This window comes from Delphinus delphis, chromosome 18 (assembly GCF_949987515.2).
Source record: "Delphinus delphis chromosome 18, mDelDel1.2, whole genome shotgun sequence".
Lineage (NCBI taxonomy): Eukaryota > Metazoa > Chordata > Mammalia > Artiodactyla > Delphinidae > Delphinus > Delphinus delphis.
Genome location: NC_082700.1, coordinates 48987043 through 49008967, shown reverse-complemented (window position 1 = coordinate 49008967; position 21925 = coordinate 48987043). Strand labels below are relative to the sequence as shown.

Below are 21925 nucleotides of genomic sequence, written 5' to 3'. Positions count from 1 at the left end.
GAACAAGAAAAAACCCCAGAAAAACAACTAAATTATAAGTGGAGATAGGCAACCTTCCAGAATAAGAATTCAGAATAATGATAATGAAGATGATCCAGGACCTTGGAAAAAGAATGAAGGCAAAGATCGAGAAGATGCAAGAAATGCTTAAGAAAGACCTAGAAGAAATAAAGAACAAACAGAGATGAACAATACAATAACTGAAATGAAAACTACACTAGAAGGAATCAATAGCAGAATAACTGAGGCAGAAGAACGGATAAGTGACCTGGAAGACAGAATGGTGGAACTCACTGCTGCTGAACAGAATAAAGAAAAAAGAATGAGAAGAAATGAAGACAGCCTAAGAGACCTCTGGGACAACATTAAACGCAACAACATTTGCATTATAGGGGTCCCAGAAGGAGAAGAGAGAGAGAAAGGACCTGCCAAAATATTTGAAGACATTATAGTCAAAAACTTCCCTAACATGAGAAAGGAAATAGCCACCCAAGTCCAGGAAGCACAGAGAGCCCCATACAGGATAAACCCAAGGAGAAACACGCTGAGACACATAATAATCAAATTGGCAAAAATTAAAGACAAAGAAAAATTATTGAAAGCAGCAAGGGAAAAACGAAAAATAACATACAAGGGAACTCCCATAAGGTTAACAGCTGATTTCTCAGCAGAAGCTCTACAAGCCAGAAGGGAGTGGCATGATATACTTAAAGCGATGAAAGGGAAGAACTTACAGCCAAGATTACTCTACCCGGCAAGGATCTCATTCAGATGCGATGGAGAAATCAAAAGCTTTACAGACAAGCAAAAGCTAAGACAATTCAGCACCACCAAACCAGCTCTACAACATATGCTAAAGGAACTTCTCTAAGTCGGAAACACAAGAGAAAAAAAGGGCCCACAAAAACAAACCCAAAACAATTAAGAAAATGGTCATAGGAACATACATATCAATAATTACCTTAAAAGTGAATGGATTAAATGCTCCAACCAAAAGGTACAGACTGGCTGAATGGATACAAAAACAAGACCCGTATATATGCTGTCTACAAGAGACCCACTTCAGACCTAGGGACACATACAGACTGAAAGTGAGAGGATAGAAAAAGATATTCCATGCAAATGGAAATCAAAAGAAAGCTGCAGTAGCAGTACTCACATCAGATAAAATAGACTTTAAAATAAAGAATGTTACAAGAGACAACGACATTACATAATGATCAAGGATCAATCCAAGAAGAAGATGTAACAATTATAAATATATATGCACCCAACATAGGAGCACCTCAATACATAAGGCAACTGCTAACAGATATAAAAGGGGAAATGGATAGTAACACAATAATAGGAGGGGACTTTAACACCTCACTTACACCAATGGACAGATCATCCAAAATGAAAATAAATAAGGAAAGAGAAGCTTTAAATGACACAATAGACCAGACAGATTTAACTGATATTTATAGAACATTCCATCCAAAAACAGCAGATGACACTTTCTTCTCAAGTGTGCCCAGAACATTCTCCAGGATAGATCACATTTTGGGTCACAAATCAAGCCTCAGTAAATTTAAGAAACTTGAAATCATATCAAGCATCTTTTCTGACCACAATGCTATGAGATTAGAAATCAATGACAGGGAAAAAAATGTAAAAAACAAAAACACATGGAGGCTAAACAATACATTACTAAATAACTAAGAGATCACTGAAGAAATCAAAGAGGAAATCAAAAAATACCTAGAGACAAATGACAATGAAAACACGGCAACCCAAAACCTATGGGATGTAGCAAAAGCAGTTGTACCTCAAGAAAGAAGAAAAATCTCAAATAAACGATCTAGATTTACACCTAAAGGAACAAGAGAAAGAAGAACAAACAAAACCCAAAGTTAGCAGAAGGAAAGAAATCATAAAGATCAGAGCAGAAATAAATGAAACAGAAACAAAGAAAACAATAGCAAAGATCAATAAAACTAACAGCTGGTTCTTTGAGAAGATAAACGAAATTGATAAATCATTAGCCAGTCTCATCAAGAGGGAGAGGACTCAAATCAATAAAATTATCAATAAAAATAAAAATGAAAAAGGAGAAGTTACAACAGACACCGCAGAAATACAAAGCATCCTAAGGGACTACTACAAACAACTCTATGCCAATAAAATGGACAACCTGGAAGAAATGGAAATATTCTTAGAAAGGTATAACCTTCCAAAACTGAACCAGGAAGAAATAGAAAGTATGAACAGACCAATCACAAGTAATGAAACTGAAACTGTGATTAAAAATCTTCCAACAGGGCTTCCCTGGTGGCACAGTGGTTGAGAGTCCGCCTGCCGATGCAGGGGACACAGGTTCGTGCCCCGGTTGGGGAGGATCCCGCATGCCGCGGAGCAGCTGGGCCCATGGGCCATGGCCACTGAGCCTGAGCGTCCGGATGCTCCGCGGCGGGAGAGGCAACAGCAGCGAGAGGTCCACGTACCACAAAAGAATAAAAATTAAAAAAAATAAAGAAAATCTTCCAACAAACAAAAGTCCAGGACCAGATGTCTTCACAGGTGAATTCTATCAAACATTTAGAGAAGACCTAACACCCATCCTTCTCAAACTCTTCCAAAAAATTGCAGAGGAAGGAACACTCCCCAACTCATTCTATGAGGCCACCATCACCCTGATACCAAAACCAGACAAAGATACTACAAAAAAGGAAAATTACAGACCAATATCACTGATGAATATAGATGCAAAAATCCTGAATAAAATACTAGCATACAGAATCCAACAACACATTAAAAGGATCATACATCATGATCAAGTGGGATTTAACCCAGGCATGCAAGGATTCTTCAATATATGCAAACCAATCAATGTGATACACCATATTGACAAACTGAAGAAGAAAAACCATATGATCATCTCAATAGATGCAGAAAAAGCTTTTGACAAAATTCAACACCCGTTTATGATAAAAGCTCTCCAGAAAGTGGGCATAGAGGGAACTTACCTCAACATAATAAAGGCCATCTAGGACAAACCCACAGCAAACATCATTTTTAATGGTGAAAAACTGAAAGCATTTCCTCTAAGATCAGGAACAAGACAATGATGTCCATTCCCGCCACTATTATTCAACATAGTTTTGGAAGTCCTAGCCACAGGAATCAGAGAAGAAAAAGAATTAAAAGGAATACAAATTGGAAAAGAAGTAAAACTGTCACTGTTTGCAGATGACATGATACTATACATAGAGAATCCTAAAGATGCTACCTGAAAACTACTAGAGCTAATGAATGAATTTGGTAAAGTTGCAGGATACAAAATTAATTCACAGAAATCTCTAGCATTCTTATAAACTAATGATGAAAAATCTGAAAGAAAAATTAAGGAAACACTCCCATTTACCACTGCAACAAAAAGAATAAAATACCTAGGAGTAAATTTATCTAGGGAGACAAAAGACCTGTATGCAGAAAACTATAAGACACTGATGAAAGAAAGTAAAGATGGTACCAACAGATGGAGAGATAAACCATGTTCTTGGATTGGAAGAATCAATATTGTGAAAATGACTATACTACCCAAAGCAATCTACAGATTCAATGCAATCCCTATCAAATTACCAATGGCATTTTTTACAGAACTAGAACAAAAAAATGTTAAAATCTGTATGGCGACACGAAAGACCCCAAATAGCCAAAGCAGTCTTGAGGGAAAAAAGTGGAGCTGGAGCAATCAGACTCGCTGACTTCAGACTATATTACAAAGCTACAGTAATCAAGACAATATGGTACTGGCACTAAAACAGAAATATAGATCAATGGAACAGGACAGAAAGCCAAGAGATAAACCCATGCACCTATGGTCAGCTAATCTATGACAAAGGAGGCAAGGATATACAATGGAGAAAAGACAGTCTCTTCAATAAGTGGTGCTGAGAAAACTGGACAGCTACATGTAAAAGAATGAAATTAGAACACTCCCTAACACCATACACAAAAATAAATTCAAAATGGATTAGTGACCTATATGTAAGGTAAGACCGGACACTATAAAACTCTTAGAGTCAAACACAGGAAGAACACTATTTGACATAAATCACAGCAAGATATTTTTTGATCCACCTCCTAGAGTAATGGAAATAAAAACAAAAATAAACAAATGGGACCTAATGAAACCTCAAAGCTTTTGCACAGCAAAGGAAACCATAAACAAGACGAAAAGACAACCCTCAGAATGGGAGAAAATATTTGCTTAACGAATCAACGGACAAAGGATTACTCTCCAAAATATATAAAAAGCTCATGCAGCTCAATATTCAAACAACCCAATCCAAAAATGGGCAGAAGACCTAAATAGACATTTCTCCAAAGAAGACATACAGATGGCCAAGAAGCACATGAAAAGCTGCTCAACATCACTAATTATTAGAGAAATGCAAATCAAAACTACAATGAGGTATCACCTCACACCAGTTAGAATGGGCATCATCAGAAAATCTACAAACAACAAATGCTGGAGAGGGTGCGGAGAAAAGGGAACCCTCTTGCACTGTTGGTGGGAATGTAAATTGATACAGCCACTATGGAGAACAGTATGGAGGTTCCTTAGAAAACTAAAAATAGAATTACCATATGACCCAGCAATCCCACTACTGGGCATATACCCAGAGAAAAGCATAATTCAAAAAGACACACGCACCCCAATGTTCATTGCAGCACTATTTATAATAGCCAGGTCATGGGAGCAACCTAAATGCCCATTGACAGACGAATGGATAAAGAAGGTGTGGTACATATATACAATGGAATATTAGTCATACAAAGGAACGAAATTGGGTCATTTGTAGAGACGTGGATGGACCTAGAGACTGTCATACAGAGTGAAGTAAATCAGAAAGAGAAAAACAAATATCGTATATTAACGCATATATGTGGAACCTAGAAAAATGGTACAGATGAACTGGTTTGCAGGGCAGAAATTGAGACACAGATATAAAGAAACAAACATATGGACACCAAGGGGGGAAAGCAGCAGGGGGTGGTGGTGGTGGTGTGATGAATTGGGATATCGGGATTGACACGTATGTATACAATGATGTGTTATTGCATTACTCTCAACAAACTATTTTCTCTTACATGCTGAATCATTTTGTTACACAAAGTCTAAATCCTCATTAAAGTGTATACTCCACCTCCCTAGGCTCTCACCTGCCCAAAGCCACTTTTATTCTTACTTAGAGGACCTTTTGTTATTTAAGTATCTTTTTTTTTTCTTTTTTTGCAGTACGTGGGCCTCTCACTGTTGTGGCCTCTCCCGTTGAGGAGCACAGGCTCCGGATGCGCAGGCTCAGCGGCCATGGCTCACGGGCCCAGCCGCTCCGCGGTATGTGGGATCTTCCCGGACCGGGGCACAAACCCCTGTCCCCTGCATAGGCAGGCGGACTCTCAACCACTGCGCCACCAGGGAAGCCCCTTTAAGTATCATTAATGATAAAATTTCAAGTGTGATGACTTCCAACATGTAGAGGGAATACTTTGAATCACGAAACCTTAATGCCACAACAGATGGGGAACTGTCTGCTCTTAAGATCAAACCAGTTAGACCCACCTCTGCAGAAATTTCCTGAGTGTACAGGGTCAAGAGCTGTCATACACAAAAATGGGTTCTTTAAATAAAGACAAGACTAATAAAGAGATTTATTACAGAATTCCTGAATAAGATGAAAATCCTAACTAATTCTAAAGAAGAGTGAAGCTGTGCTCAGGCCTGTGACCTGAGGGCCATACCAGCAACATCTTAAACCAAAGCTCCCAGAATGGCGTCACTTGGCAGTGTTTCCCATCAATGAACCAAGCGATCTTCCCATGCTCAGTCTGACCTTTTTTCCCAGTACAGCTCTATGCCTACTTTAAGCAAGATTCTTCCATTTTCAAAAGAGCCTGTTATCCAATTCCTCTGAACATGAGGACAGGATGGTGCCGGTCAATTTATCCTAAGGCCAAGAGGCTTGGTGACCTCAACTCCTTTTCTATTAATGACATGGCCCCTATTTCCTCTGCCTCGGGAATTGACAGTGCCAGAAAGTTAGCAGGTACGTGCCAGCAAGCAAGAGGGTGTAAGCACTGCTGGAGGCGGAGAAACTAAGTCCATGCTTTAGAGTGACAGTCTCCTGTCAGCCACATCAGAATGACCAAAGGGGCACGCAGTACTGCCACTCAGGCGATGCTGATGGGGATCAAACTGGAGAACAGCTGACCTAGCCTCTTGCTACTCAACGTGTGGTCCACACACCATCAGCACTGGCATCACCTGGGAACTGTCAGAAATGCAGAAGCTGCAGCTCCACCCCAGACCTACTGAATCACAATGCGCATCCTAAGATACTCCTGCAGGTGATTAGAGTCTTTGTAGACAAGTTCTCTGACAAATAACAAAATAAGGACACTCTTTCCAAATATGAACTAAAGCAGTATTTCTCGTTAGCGTAAACACGAAACACCTAGGTATTATAGAGCTCACATTGGACCATGACTAAAAGTGAATTGAATTCCATTCTTATGATACACTAATTGTGGTCATTCAAAATGATTTTAAAGCAACTCCCAAGCAACAATGACAATATATCCAAATTTGCCTTTTAAGTATACCATTTCCATTAAGAAAGCAGCTTAGGGCTTCCCTGGTGGCGCAGTGGTTGAGAATCCACCCGCCAATGCAGGGGACACGGGTTCGTGTCCCGGTCCGGGAAGATCCCACATGCCGCGGAGCGGCTAGGCCTGTGAGCCATGGCCGCTGAGCCTGCGCGTCCGGAGCCTGTGCTCCGCAACGGGAGAGGCCACAGCAGTGAGAGGCCCCGCGTACCGCAAAAAAAAAAAAGAAAAAGAAAAAGAAAGCAGCTTAGTCGCAGTTTTGATCAGCTAGCCCTAGCTCTTTTTGTTTTGGAAAGTTCTTCCTGTTTTACGGCTTAGTTAATAAATGTAAGCTGTGAAGTAGCACACCTACAATCTGTGATTCTAATATGTAGGTAAACACACAAGAGATTCGACTTCCATCCTTATTTGTGAAGAAAATAAGCAGCTCGTCTTTAAGTTGTCCTTGGGTGCTTACTTCTCTACAAAGAAAAAGGCTCGGTCACTTGCCGGTAAGAAAGGAATTGAGGACAAGGAGAGCAGTAAAGTTCTGTCACATGTGAAAATAGGACCCAACCAGAAATGCTTAAAAGGAATCGCCAGGTGACACGGAGGGCCTGGGGCTTATACATGATAACTGTGCCAGCAGCTTGGTGGTTTGATTTTGCCCCAGCACTGTCTAATGGGGCAAGAGCAAAGCCAGACCAAGAGAGAGAGACTGAGAGCTGGCAGGTTAGGGCAGCAGCAGGTCAGAGGGATGGAGGGCTGAGTGCTCCCGTAAAAGGCTAGTTATTCTCTACACCTGCTTCCTTCTTCCTGTCCTGCCCCTGGGTTCTTCAGAACCTTTTTTTTTTTTTTTCCTCTTTCTGACTTACTTCACTCTGTATGACAGACTCTAGGTCCATCCACCTCACTCCAGGACGAAGTGAGAGAGTGGCATGGACATATATACACTATCAAATGTAAAACTGATAGCTAGTGGGAAGCAGCTGCATAGCACAGGGAGCTCAGCTCGGTGCTTTGTGACCACCTAGAGGGGTGGGATAGGGAGGGTGGGAGGGAGACGCAAGGGGGAGGAGATATGGGGATATATGTATACGTATAGCTGATTCACTTAGTGATACAGCAGAAACTAACACAACATTGTAAAGCAATTATACTCCAATAAAGATGTTAAAAACAACAACAACAAAAAAAGGCTAGTTACTGACATGCTTAATCAACTCGGGTTACAATTAACTACACAGGAGCCATAACAGCCTTTGTCAAACTGCAGCATGAAGTCAGGTACGGTCTTACATATTATTTCTATTAAACTTTACATCAGAAAGGAAGTAATTCTAAAACTTACCTACTCTGTTAAAAAAAGAAAAAAAAGGTGCCAACATAGATTCTTAAGAAGTTCTGTCAGAGAACAGATTGGTTGGTTGCCAGAGGTGGGGGGACGGGACAAAATGGGAAGAAAAGAAAACAAAGTTCTGTCCTCAAATTATCCATGTTGTATGTTCCAAAGTGAAACATGTAATTGCTTAGATCAACGTGTCATAATGATGCTAAAATGCATGTCTTATGAATCAATAAAGCATGTTTAATGAAGGAAAACTACACAGTAAAACTTTGGAGATGGTTGGGAATTCGTGTCCCTTCAGTGCCCCCACCCCACCCCCTTCAGAGACTCTTTTACAGGTAATACGTCTGGATCATCAGCCCTTTTGTAAGTCTTTCCAACCCCAGGGACTCCTTGCTTTATGAGGCTGACTCACTTTTAGTCATTTCTATGTCAAAAAAGTCCAAAGGGGCTTCCCTGGTGGTGCAGTGGTTGAGAATCTGCCTGCTAATGCAGGGGACACGGGTTCGAGCCCTGGTCTGGGAGGATCCCACATGCCGCAGAGCAACTAGGCCCGTGCGCCACAACTACTGAGCCTGCGTGTCTGGAGCCTGTGTTCCACAATAAGAGAGGCTGCGATAGTGAGAGGCCCGCGCACCGCGATAAAGAGTGGGCCCCGCTCCCCGCAACTAGAGAGAGCCCTTGCACAGAAACAAAGACCCAACACAGCCAAAAATAAATAAATTAATTAAAAAAAAAAAAAAAAGTCCAAAGACTTCTCACTGTAATTATAAAATATTGATCCTATCCCTGCCTACTTAATGCAAAATGAATCTCATCTTTCTCCCACAGGAGAGCCCCTGAGCTTTCCTACTTCGTACACTCCATGTGTTTCCCCCACCTCACAGCTTCTCCTGGTTTCCTCAACATCTCTGGTCGCTCATGTGACATTTTTCCATTCTCTTATTATCCCAACTGGCTCTCCATAGAATAGCTAATTTTCCCAATAATCTCAACTTCCCATGAAAAGAAGCTTACAAAGTCTAACTGTTCCCATTTTACACACGGTGAAACTGAGGCCTAAGAGGTATGTGACTTGCCTAAGGTCACCCAGTAAGTAGTGAAGCTAGGATTCAAACCAAACAGTTCAACTCAAGTGTGTGCTCTTAACCACTGTATTAATTTCCCATTTCTGCTGTCACAAATTACAGTTTAGTGGCTTAACACAAGATAAGTTTATGATTTTACAGTTCTGGAGGTTAGAAGTTCAAAATCAGTCTCGCTAGGCTAAAATCAAGGCGTCGGCAGGGCTTTATTCCTTCTGGAGGCTCTGGAAGAAAATCGATTTTCTTTTCCTTCCTGAGGCTTCTTTCGCTCCATCTTCAAAACCAGCAGCATCGGGCTGAGTCTCTGTTCCACTACCATCTATCTGGTTCTCGCTCCCTCTTCCACTTATCAGGACCCTTGTGATTATATTGGGCCCCCCTGGCTAATCCAGGCTCCTCTCCTCCAACCCGAATTCCACCTGCAACCTAAGCCCCCCTTGCCTTGCAACATATCCACAGGTTCAATGGGCTAGAGTGTGAACATCTTTGGGAGATGTTCTGCCTACAGCTACCAAGCCTCCTTAAAAACAGGTTCCTGGGGCTTCCCTGGTGGCGCAGTGGTTGAGAGTCCGCCTGCCGATGCAGGGGACACAGGTTCGTGCCCCGGTCCGGGAAGATCCCACATGCCGCGGAGCGGCTGGGCCCATGAGCCATGGCCGCTGAGCCTGCGCATCGGGAGCCTGTGCTCCGCAACGGGAGAGGCCGCAACAGTGAGAGGCCTGCGTACCGCAAAAAAAAAAAAAAAAAAAGACAGGTTCCTGTGTGCTATTGCCTTCTCAGAGTGAAGCATCTGTAACTCAAGACAGGACTCCAAGTGTGGTTAATTATCACAAAAAACCATCACTGTAAAGGTAATTAATAATGGTCATCTCGTAAAATGAGGATAATGGGGTGATTGTGAGGATGGAATGAGGAAATAGATATGTGATTGGCACAGTTTCTAGCATATAGTAAGTAATCAGTAAATGGAGAGAATTTACCCAACTTCTCTTGTTGCAGACCACAGGTACTTCGTATTGTGGCATCTATATTATACCGTCAGCTGAGCTCACATACAGTGGCGTAGTCACCTCCTATGAATTGACATCACAGTTCATAGGAAGAAGACCTGTTAGTTTTAACAGACCAGGAAGCTAGTCAAATTTAGAATAAAAATAAGGTGGATATAAAGAATCTGAATTGAATGTCATGTGATGCTATTAGTGAGGTATCACAGAAAAAGGCATAAAATGCATGATTCCATTTGTAGCCAATATAAAATCACAGAATTCATGTGATTGATTTTTTTTCAGTAGAATACAGTAGAAATATATTCCTGATGAATATCCTTTTGGAGACTGAGGCCCATTCGGATCGTTTTTAGTTTCAGTTTTTGATATCCAGTACATGAGCTATGCGTGATTGCTCCAACATCTATAAACTAGACTAGGTAAATTTCCCATGTTTTCATCCCACCTTTTTTTTTTTTTAATAAAATTAGGGCAAGTACAAGCCCTAAGGCAAACTGCCAGAAACCTCTCTCCAAGTTTACATGGATTTACATTCAGGTCCTTAAAACTGAGCATTTTTTCTCAATTATTTAAGATTTCGCCTACAGACATTATTCTGGTCCGCTTTTCCATCTCAACTACCAAGGCTACAACAACAGACACATTACAGGAATTAAGACAGATGCCTAAAAGGCCAAGGATGGTCATATGAATAAATCAAATACAAATGAATAAAACGGGCATAATGTCAAAGAGATGGCAAAAGAGAACAAAGAAACCAGAGGCTCCCATCCTGTCTATGGGACACCCCATATAATGGTTGGGGGAATACAGGCCTGCTGTTACCAGATTCATTGCAAAGCTAGAGATGAAGATTTTATCTAAAATATGAGGGTATGCAAATGTTGATTTAAATTTTGAAGACAAGCAAAACCTGTGTGAGTCAAGCAAAATCCATTGTGGGCCATTTCATGACCTCTAGTAGGTCTCCTGGACTCTCCATGGGACCAGCCCAGTGATCTGTTGCTTTAGAGCATTTGTTTGTGGTGGACAAGGCTGGCTTCTAGTGATTATTTTCCTTCTTGTTAAATAATCACAAACCATCCCTTTAATCATCTTTTCCATGATGTTGTTAGGGAATAACATCTAAAATCAACACTGACCACTTTTTTGGACATTTGCAAATCTGCCACCTATGCAAATTGCCTCATCCTCCACAGGGTCTCTTGATTCTCCCCTCCCCTCCACCAACCCTCTGCTCCATATGTATTATGTCAATAAACTACTAATACAAAAACCCTGGCTTCTCTATCAACCCATAAGTAAATCCTACACACTTTTTCCATCAAAACATTTGGAAACTCTGACAGCTTCTCACCATTCCCAATATTGCCACCACATTCTCTTGCCTGAACTACTGTATTAGTCAAAAACAGAACCAACAGGATACATATATGAAGGAGATTTATAAAAAGGAATTGACTCATACAATCATGGAGGCTAAGTCCACAGTTATGGAGGCTAAGTCCCACAATCTGCCCATCTATAAGCTGGACACCCAGGAGAGCTGATGGCATAGTTCCAGTTCGTGGGCAGAGCCTGAGAACCAGGAGAGTCAGTGGGATGGTATAACTACAAGTTCAAAAGCTAGCAGCCTTGAAACTCAAGAAGAGCCAATGTTTCAGTTCTGGTCTGTCTGAAGGCAGGAAAAGACCAATGTCCTAGCTCATGCACTGAGGCAGGAGTAGCTTCCTCTTACTCACAGGAGGGTTGAACTTTTTGTTCTAGGCAGGCCTTCAACTGATTAGATGAGGCCCACTCTCAATAGAAAGGGCAATCTGCTTTACTCAGTCTACCAATTCAAATGTTAATCTCATCCAAAACACCCTCACAGACACACCTAGGATAATATAATAATGTCTGACCAAATATCTGGACACCCCATAGCACAGGTTGACACATAAAATGAATCATCACAATTACTGAAGCTGTTCCTTAACTGACTTTCCTGCTTCTCAGTTTCCTTCAGTCCACTCTTCAAACACCAATCTATGACCTCTTTTTAAGTTTTATTGAGACATTAATGCACATACTATACAATTCATCCAAAGGGCACAAATCAATGGGTTTCAGTGTATTCACAAATACGTGCATCCTTTATCACAGACAACCAATAATTTCTAACAACAAATTAAATTACTCTCAAAAGTCCCCAACGGCTTCTCATCCCCAGTGGCTTAGGGTAAAATGCAATCTACTCACCAAAGCCCACAAAGCCCTATACAACCTTGCTGGCCTACCTCTTTGCCTCACTCAGTTCCAGACGCAGAGTCCTCCTTAATGGTCCGGTTTGATCCTGCCTTGACCCCACCCCTCTTTTCCTTCTCTATGGAAAACTCCCACCCATCCTCATATCTTCCCACTCCCTCCTTTCACTCAGGTCCCTGATCAAACGCCAGCCCCTGAAATAAGATGCTCCTGAGCTCCTTCTCCGTAACACTTCTCATGCATGCACTCAATCATTCTCTACCCATTCACTTTATTTTTTCAGTATAATTAAGGTAATTGGCAAGGTATTATAGATTCTTCACAGTAATCATTGGCACCTGACAGGTTATTATCGACTTACTGCCTATGTTCCATTAGGGAGCAACGTTCTCTGCCTTACTTGTGGTTGTGTCCCAAGTTCTTAGAACAGTACCTGGCACAGAGTAGGTGTTCAGTATTTTTAGGAAAGGAGGGATAGTCATGGGCCTAAACCCCATCAAGCAACCAATGCCCTGACACCAGTCTTACACCTGGGTTCTATTTCATATTAACGTCATCTGCTCTTCCATTTCCAATTTCTACATTAAAAAGATGCCTAAAGAGAGATTGTTCAAAGTGTCTTTGTATCTGAATAAAACTGTCATGTATGACATAATCTTACTCTGAATCAATTTTTTTTTTTTTTTTTTTTTTTTTTGTGGTACGCGGGCCTCTCACTGTTGTGGCCTCTCCCGCCGCGGAGCACAGGCTCCGGACGCGCAGGCCCAGCGGCCATGGCCCACGGGCCCAGCCGCTCCGAGGCATGTGGGATCTTCCCAGACCGGAGCACAAACCCGTGTCCCCTGCATCCGCAGGTGGACTCTCAACCACTGCGCCACCAGGGAAGCCCTCATTAATGTTTTGAAAAAAGTTGCCCTCAAGGCTGAAAGTTGGCACATAAATGTTCATCTTAGATTTAAAAACGAGTAAGTTTTGAAACCATAGGGAAGTGTTCCTAAACTTGTGCCAATGCCATGACTAAGAGATTATGGCTAGAAATAAAACCGGAGTTTCCTGATTTACAGTGCTGCATCATTATAAGGGCATTGTAACCAATTTCAATGTTGACACTAAGTTTCTACTCTTGGTGATACTTAATTTCAGTTGAGAGTTGGAGAAAAATAGGGTGACAAGAAAACTTGAGGAGCTCTCCTAAAAATACTTTATATAAATAACTCAGTCATCATTGACTTATTTATATGCCATTTACATGGAGGTATTAAGGCATTTGGATATTTAATATCTAATATTTGTTACCTTGAAGACATCCAATGCACATCAGTCTGTTTCCTCAGACTTGATTACTGGATAACCCCAAACCATTTCAAAGTACAGATGGTGATCCACAGAAATTCCAATAAAAGATACATTAGAAAAAAGTTATTTACATTAAAATACAACCATGGAAAATGTCATTTCAAATGCACAAAGTGATCTTTTTTTATAGTACTGGCTAACTTTTATGCTATGATTTCTTACACCAGTGCAATAGTACACTAAAAATGGTAACATTATAGTACTCTTCTATGTCTTTATTAAGAAGTAAGAAAAAGTACTCCGTATTTGTGTTATTGGTGTTTTGTTTTCAAAGAAAATAATGAGATTGGCATGCTAGTAAAATAAGAATAGTTTAAATGTTAGTGTTACACAGCTTGTAACAGTGGTTCACCTTCCCCTTGTAATAAAAACATTTCTTTAATAGAGTTTTAATCATGAGACCAAGATGGAGCAGTTTTAATCAAGTGTATTGATATAGTTTAACCTTCACTGTCTCATTAGGAAATGAAAGAAAAGAAAAAAATCTTTTAACTCAAAACTCCAAGGTCTGACCCAACATATATGAAATTATTCCAATACAGTAAGAGGTGAGAAATGGTAATTTATAGAAACATTTAGCCTTTGTTATTTATCGACTGTGAGGAAATAAAGAACATGAAAACTAAGAGTTGAGGCAAGAGTAGGGTTATGGGAGGGGACCTCCATGTTGACCCCCATCCATCTAAAGATGGGGGGCAGGGCAGTCAGAATCAGCTCAGTACGAAAATCCTGCTCTTATTGGCTAAATAATCGAATTGGCAAGGATGAGTGAATCAAAAAGAATTTGCTTGGTGGAAGCCTCTCCCAAATTTACTAGGTGGAAGATCTCCTTCAACAAATCTACGAAGTCAGCAATAAAATTCAAGACCAGAAAATAGGGCTTCCCTGGTGGCGCAGTGGTTGAGAGTCCACCTGCTGATGCAGGGGACACGGGTTCGTGCCCCGGTCTGGGAAGATCCCACATGCCGCGGAGCGGCTGGGCCCGTGAGCCATGGCCGCTGAGCCTGCGCGTCCGGAGCCTGTGCTCCGCAACGGGAGAGGCCGCAACAGTGAGAGGCCCGCGTACCGCAAAAAAAAAAAAAAAAAAGACCAGAAAATAGACACTACTGATCTTACCATTAAATGGTTATTTTAAACTAGCTGTACACCATTTTCCCCTCTCTTCTCATGCCGCAGCTTGTTATCAGTGTTTTGCATATATTAACATCCAAATATTTTCACAAATGCATCTTGCTTATTACCAACGAGAGAGATATTCCCTCTGAGACACACATTGGGTTTGACCTAGTACAGAGCAACTCTCAATCACCACTCTTTCAAGCAAGGCATATATTCATACTGGCTGTTCATCCAAGCCACATTCTAATATTCCTTGAGTACTTTCTCTTCAACCATACAAAATTCATTCCTGCCTCTTACCCAGAAAAGTACCACCCTTGAATGAAACTAGTAATTATATTTGTACTTCTTACATTATTTCAACTTGGAAGAGAAAGGAAACAGAAAAAAGTTTTTTTCTCCTGAAAACAGTCTGTCTTGAGGTCTCACATTTTGATTTTACTTGTAGAAAGAACTCGCAAACTCAGCGTTTCACAAACCTCCCCTCTCCCAACCCCTGGGCTTATTTTACTAAAAAAAAATTTTTAATGGGATAAATATAGTCATTGCTTAAGAGTAGTTTTCAGAAAAGTACATGATAAAACCTGTATCAGAATATTTAAATTTTATAGCTGATTCCTCAGGTGAATTTTCTACTACAGCGGAAGGGAACAACTAGATGTTTCAACAGTGACCTTGGCATAGACTAGGTTGCACTACTTTGCTGACACCCAAGTGTATAGGTGAGTGAAGATGAATGAATCAGCAGTAATTTTACACAGGTACAAGAACACTGACCACTAATAACCTTCTGAAAAATGGCAGACCCATAGACTTGCTTTATTTCTTAAAATAACCATTATGAAGGCAGGAGAAAATGACACATCTAACAGCTTAAGCTAGCTGGCACCTTTGCCCATTTCCTACATTCTACAGCATTCCTGAATGAGGAGACAACTTTCCCAGCCTCTGTAGTCAACCTTACACATTCCACTCTTAAAGGAATCTGAAAGAATAACACTTTAGAGCAAAGATGTTCAAATTGAGCCCATATTTTTCATGCAAGTCCGGATATACCAAGGATTTTTCTACTAAGCCCACTGACAGACACAAACATTCAAACAAACAAATGATTCAAACTAAATTTTCTAGGATACCATTGCTTTTCAAAGGGAAATCGCAATTGAAATGCCAAGCATGAGAACAATGAAATCTGTAGTCAGTCAGCAAACTAGTCCATATAAAAGGGTAGGGTTTACTTTCTTGATTCTTTAGCTCAGTGGTTCTCAACCAGGGATGATTTTATGCCATAGGGGTTATTGGCAATGTCAGGAGACATTTTTAGTTGTCACAAGGCGGGGATGGAGGGCACAGTGCTACTTGCATCTATTGAGTAGAGGCCAGGGATGCTCCTCAACGTTCTACAATGCACAGGACAGACTCCCGCAACAAAGAATTATCCAGTCCAAAATGTCAATAGTGCCAAGGTTGAGAAACCTTGCTTTAGAAAATACAAATAGACCATTAGGGGTCCAAGATGACTATAAGTCTTACGGTTAATAACTTCCTTGATGTTTTCTACACATATTGTATCTCATGCACATTAATGCAGATGGTAAATAATATTCTGGTTCAACGGCTCTTTTCACCATCAGAATATCTTGCCTGTTTCTCAGGGGTTTGTTTTGAGGTTGAGTTTTTTAATTCTCAAAGTTTTGGTTTTGAGTTTCAGTGATTTGAACATACCCACATTTAACACCAGCTAATTTTTGGAAGACTCAAACTCTTGCGTTAGAATTTTTAAGCATGGCTTTATAAAGAACAAAAAGAATTTAAAGGATAGGGGAAAATGTATTTCTTTACAAAACTCAATCAAGCAAGGAAAGCTGTATCTCTAGAAGACCTATGAGAACATGATTACTGCCTTCCTAAAGAAAAAAGTAATCATATAATCATATGAATGTTTTAAGCAAAGCATTCAATATACTTCTGAATCATCTTAACATCTCCCTCTGTGTTGTCATTGCTCAGGGGATATTCCAAGTGTTTCACACAGGTCCATCTGCCATGGGTAAATCCACAGCCTTGGCTTCAAAGCTAAATACACATGGGAGTGGACATGAAACAGATAAAAGTCATAACTGAAGAAGAGAGTAAAAAAGAGAGGAATGCAAGAGGGGGCTTGGAGCATTACACTCACATAGCTTAACAAACCCTTACACAGAAATTGTGTAATTACTGCTGTATTTGACCTAACTTGGTATCTACCCCCAAACAAACTTCATTCATGAAACAACTTCAACTCACACACCAGAACTGAACAAACTAAAGGAAATGAATACTCCTGACCACAGCCCAGTCAGCCAAGACCACTCTCTCCCTTAAGGAACTCACCTACTAGCTGGCCACTGACCCACGAGATCTGTAGCCTGGAAAGAAAAAGGTAATCTCAGACTCACAGATCTCGAAATCAAACTTATGGTTAGCAAAGGGGAAACCTGGGGGGAAGGGATAAATTAGGAGATTGGGATTATCATATATACCCTACTATATATAAAATAGATAACTAATAGGGACCTACTGTATAGCACAGGGAACTCTACTCAATATTCTGTAACAACCTATATGGGAAAAGAATCTGAAAAGGAGTGGATGTATGTGTACGTATAACTGATGCACTTTGCTGTACAGCTGAAACTAACACAACATTACACAACACTGTAAATCAACTATACTCCAATTTAACAAAAAAAAAAAAAGAAAATGTAATCTGATCCATTCAGATTCCTCTCTTGGGAAACGCAACTAAGGGATGCCATTTCCTGTTAGAAATGGGACAGAAAAAAGTAGTCATGTTGAACCCAGCTGCCATGTTTATGCCTGAGCACTAGATTAACGAGAGTCCTCTGGAAAATCCTTACAATAAAACACTCTTCACCTCACGTAGCTTGAAAGCATCTTTGCTCTTTGTTACCATTAACTACATGTAAAACTGGTGGATCTGATTAAAGTCTTTGAATGTACCAGTGTGAATTCCTGGTTTCAATATTGTACCAGAGTTATACGAGATGTTACAATGCGGGAAACTGGGGTGAAAGGCACAGAGGAACTCCGTGTACTGCTTTTTTTGCAACTTCCTCTGAATCTACATTTCAAAATAAAAAGTTTTTTAAAAGGCAAGTATTAACTGAAACATTTACCTATCTGTATTAGTTTCCGAGGGCTGCCATGACAAAGTACCACAAACCAAGTGGCTTAAAGCAACAGAGATGTATTGTCTCACAGTTCTGGAGACAAGAAGTCCAACATCAAGGTATGCCCAAAGCCATGCTCCCATGAAACCTGTAGAAGAATCCTTCCTTGCCTCTTCCAGTTTCTGGTGGTTTGCTGGCAATCTCTGCTCCTCCTTGGCCTGTGGACGCATCACGCCAATTCTCAGTTGTCACATGGCTTTCTTCCTGTGTGTACCTGCCTTCATAAGGCCATCTTCTTATAAGGATGCCAATCATATTAGATTAGGGTGCCTACCCTACTCCATTATGGCCTCTGTTCCCATACTCCATGTGACAACCCTCTTCCCAAATAAGATCACATTCTGAGGTACTGCAGTTTAGGACTTCGGTATATAGGCATACCTCAGAGATATTGTGGGTTGGGTTCCAGACCACCGCCATAAAGCAAGTCACATGAATTTTTTTTGTCTCCCAGTGCATATAAAAGTTATGTTTATACTAACTGTAGTCTATCAAGTGTGCAGTAGCATTATGTCTAATGAAGCAACACACATACCTTAATTAACAAATACTGTATTGCTAAAACATACTAACCATCATCTGAGCCTTCAGAGAGTCATAGAAGTGACATCAGAGAACACTGGTCATGGATCACCACAACGAATATAATAATAATGAAAAAGTTTGAAATACTGCAAGAATTACCCAAATATGACCCAGAGACATGGGGTGAAAAAATGCTGTTAGAAAAATGGCACTGATAAAACTTGTTCGATGCAGGGTTGCCACAAACCTTCAATTTATAAAAAATGCAGTATCTGCAAAGTACACTAAAGCGAAGCACAATAAATTGAGGTATGCCTGCATTGTATCATTTTTTTGAGGGGCAGGACACAATTCAACCTATAACACTGAGAATAACTCAAGCCATCTGAAAAAACAGAGTACTTTCCATACAATTCATACTTTTCATTGTCACAGAAGTTATTTCGTAAAAGTTATTTTCATATAAAACATATTTATTCTATTAAATTGAATGTTTCTTCCTAGGAAGACTTCAAAAACAAAAGTTCTTTAACTTTATTCCTTAAATAACACCTCTGACTCCTATATTGCTAGAAGTAATTCATACATATATATACATTGCAATACATGCATATATATGAAAGTTTTTTACCCAACCAAGTTTGAGACCAATGAAAATATCATGTCAGTTGCTTAGTCATGACAGAAATAGAACAGATGTAACTTGGTAAGAAGGAAGGAATTAATATTTGAGCCCAACTGCTCTGGAACTTTATATATAGACAGTTGACCCTTGAACAACAAAAGTTTGAACTGCACAGGTCCCTTTATACGTAGATATTTTTTCAAGAAATATATTGGAAAATTTTTTGGAGATTTGTGACAATTTGAAAAAACTCACAGATGAACCATGTAGCCTAGAAATATCGAAAAAATTAAGAAAAAGTTAGTATATATCGTGAATGCATAAAATATATGTAGATAACCTTTACACAGGCATAAGGTGAGTGATATTTAATATAAAATTATTTGTTAGTTTTCTTACTGTTTTATAACTTTGCTTTCAAGGAATTACATTACAGTACAATATGCCTCTCTCTCTCTCATGATTGGAGAAACTGCATATCGGACTATCATCACGGGTAAGTGGGTTTTTCAATGTAACAATGTTTCTAATACTGTATTATAAATATGACTGTAATACTGTACGCCACAAAAATCATATAATGGTTCATTTATTAGTGTATAGGCTTGGTAACCATGAAGCAATCATAGTGTTGTTTCTTTGTTAACAATGCATGAATCATTATACCTTTAAATAAATATGAATTTCTTTTTCACATTACCTTTTCAATTTTATGACTAATATCAGTAATATGTATAACAGCTATAGTGTTTTGTATCATATGAGACAATATTGATGTTGGTATTGACAGACAGATGATTCATCTTGTAAACAGACAATGTAAACTTATGGTTTCAATAAATACAGTACAGTACTGTAAATGTATTTTCTCTTCCTTAGGATTTTCTTAACACTTTCTTTTATCTAACTTACTTTATTATAACAATACAGTATATATTGATAATACATATAACATACAAAATATGGGTTAATCGACTATTTATGTTATCAATAAGGCTTCTGGTCAATAGTAAGCTATTAGCAGTTAAGTTTGGGGGGGGAGTCAGAAGTTACACACAGATTTTCAAGTGCGCAGGAGGTTGGTGCTCCTAACTCTCGCTTTGCTCAAGGGTCCACTGCATTCTATATTTCAAAAGAAAATAGTAATTTTCTGATCTTTCAAAGAGACAACTGTAAAAACTCTTCTTTCCTTCTCTCCTAGACAGGTATTTTCTAATAATAAACACTCTGCCACCAACTTATTCCTGTCAAAATTCTGATGACATCTTCATGCCAGCTGCAAACCCAGAAATTTTAGTACTGCTACCTTTAATCCGTCATGCCTTTAATACCTGCAAACACATGCATGGCCAAACAGAAGGTTCCTGAATGTATTATAAGCAGCTTGACTATTCCAAAGATAAAATATTAACAATATTTTATTTACATTCCAGTTATTAGCTGTCTTAAACTTGAGTGTTTTGTAAAATTAATTTTTTACCTGACTCCCATCATCAGCCTTGATTCTTAGGGAATGCTAACACTTTTTTTTTTTTTTTGCGGTACACGGGCCTCTCACTGCTGTGGCCTCTCCCGTTGCGGAGCACAGGCTCCGGACGCGCAGGTTCAGCGGCCATGGCTCACAGGCCCAGCCACTCTGCGGCATGTGGGATCTTCCCAGACCGGGGCACGAACCGTGTCCCCCGCATCGGCAGGCGGACTCTCAACCACTACGCCACCAGGGGAGCCCTGGGAATGCTAACATTTTGAAAATTATCCATCATTTGTAATTATAAATTATTTATTTCCAAAGATATGGTCCCACATTATTATTGATCTCTCTAGGGTCTTGATACAGCAGAGAATCTATATAATGATAGTATGGGGTGTTTTTCATACACAAAACTCCGGATTTAAAGCTAGAATGAATCTAGAGAGTCATCCATAGTCATCTTATGGAAAAGGTTACTGAGGCAAAGTAGAAGACAGAGACTTGCCCAACATCACACAGGATGTTGGTAGGAAACCAAAAGAGGTGACAGGTCTTAAGTATGTTGCAAATACACTCCAAAACCTGCATGCTGAGCAAGGGCAATGTATAAGCACGAAGCACCTGAAATGTAACAACTCATCAGCTTTGGCCAGTTTCCATAAACTGTGGTCAACTAGCAACCAATACACGGAGGGCTGAGTTTCGGAAAGACCGTGATCCTAAACAAATGCAATTTGTGGAAGAAATGGGCCAAAAGGGGGGATATAGGCAGTTTGAGGGCACAAGAAGCAAAACAAACAAAAAATTAAATAAATAGAATAAAAGCCTCCAGGCAGAATGGAAACAGAAGGAGGAACTAAAGATATAAGGACAAGATCACAAGAAATACTTTTCTTGAGAAAAAAAGACCCCAAACCTAATATCTATGATAATTCCAGATAAGAGAACGTGTTTATGCCCATCTTTTTACATTTCAGAAACAAGTATAATTTTGAAGATAATTTATTACTTACCAAACCTGCTATTGGTGTGGACAGTCTATTTATCTTCTTAATGACACCAGGTTTAAGCTTATTAATCAAACTGAAAGTAAATAAAGAAACAACGTATGCAGTTACAAGAATGCCAATATTAGTTTAGTGTTCTTTTTAACATCCTCAAAAATCATACATGTCATTCATCCACCCCAATATTTTCTTCAGGTCCAAGAGCACAACAGAAAGCAAACAACTAAGAAAATAAGTCAAGAAACAGAGACCAGCAATGCCAACAACAG

General features: G+C 39.8%; 1 protein-coding gene across 5 annotated transcripts in view; it reads right to left on the bottom strand.

Moving 5' to 3' along the window:
- The window catches only part of LMO7 (LIM domain 7), a 121684-nt gene extending 99998 nt beyond the window's left edge, over positions 1 to 21686 (bottom strand). For 2 of the 5 annotated variants that reach the window (XM_059995636.1, XM_059995637.1), the window contains exon 1: positions 21663 to 21686. The gene's annotated coding sequence lies outside the window, so the exon portion shown is untranslated. The remainder of the gene's footprint in view (positions 1 to 21662) is intronic. The other 3 variants (XM_059995641.1, XM_059995640.1, XM_059995638.1) reach the window with 2 other exon arrangements.
- Positions 21687 to 21925: the final 239 nt, after the last annotated feature.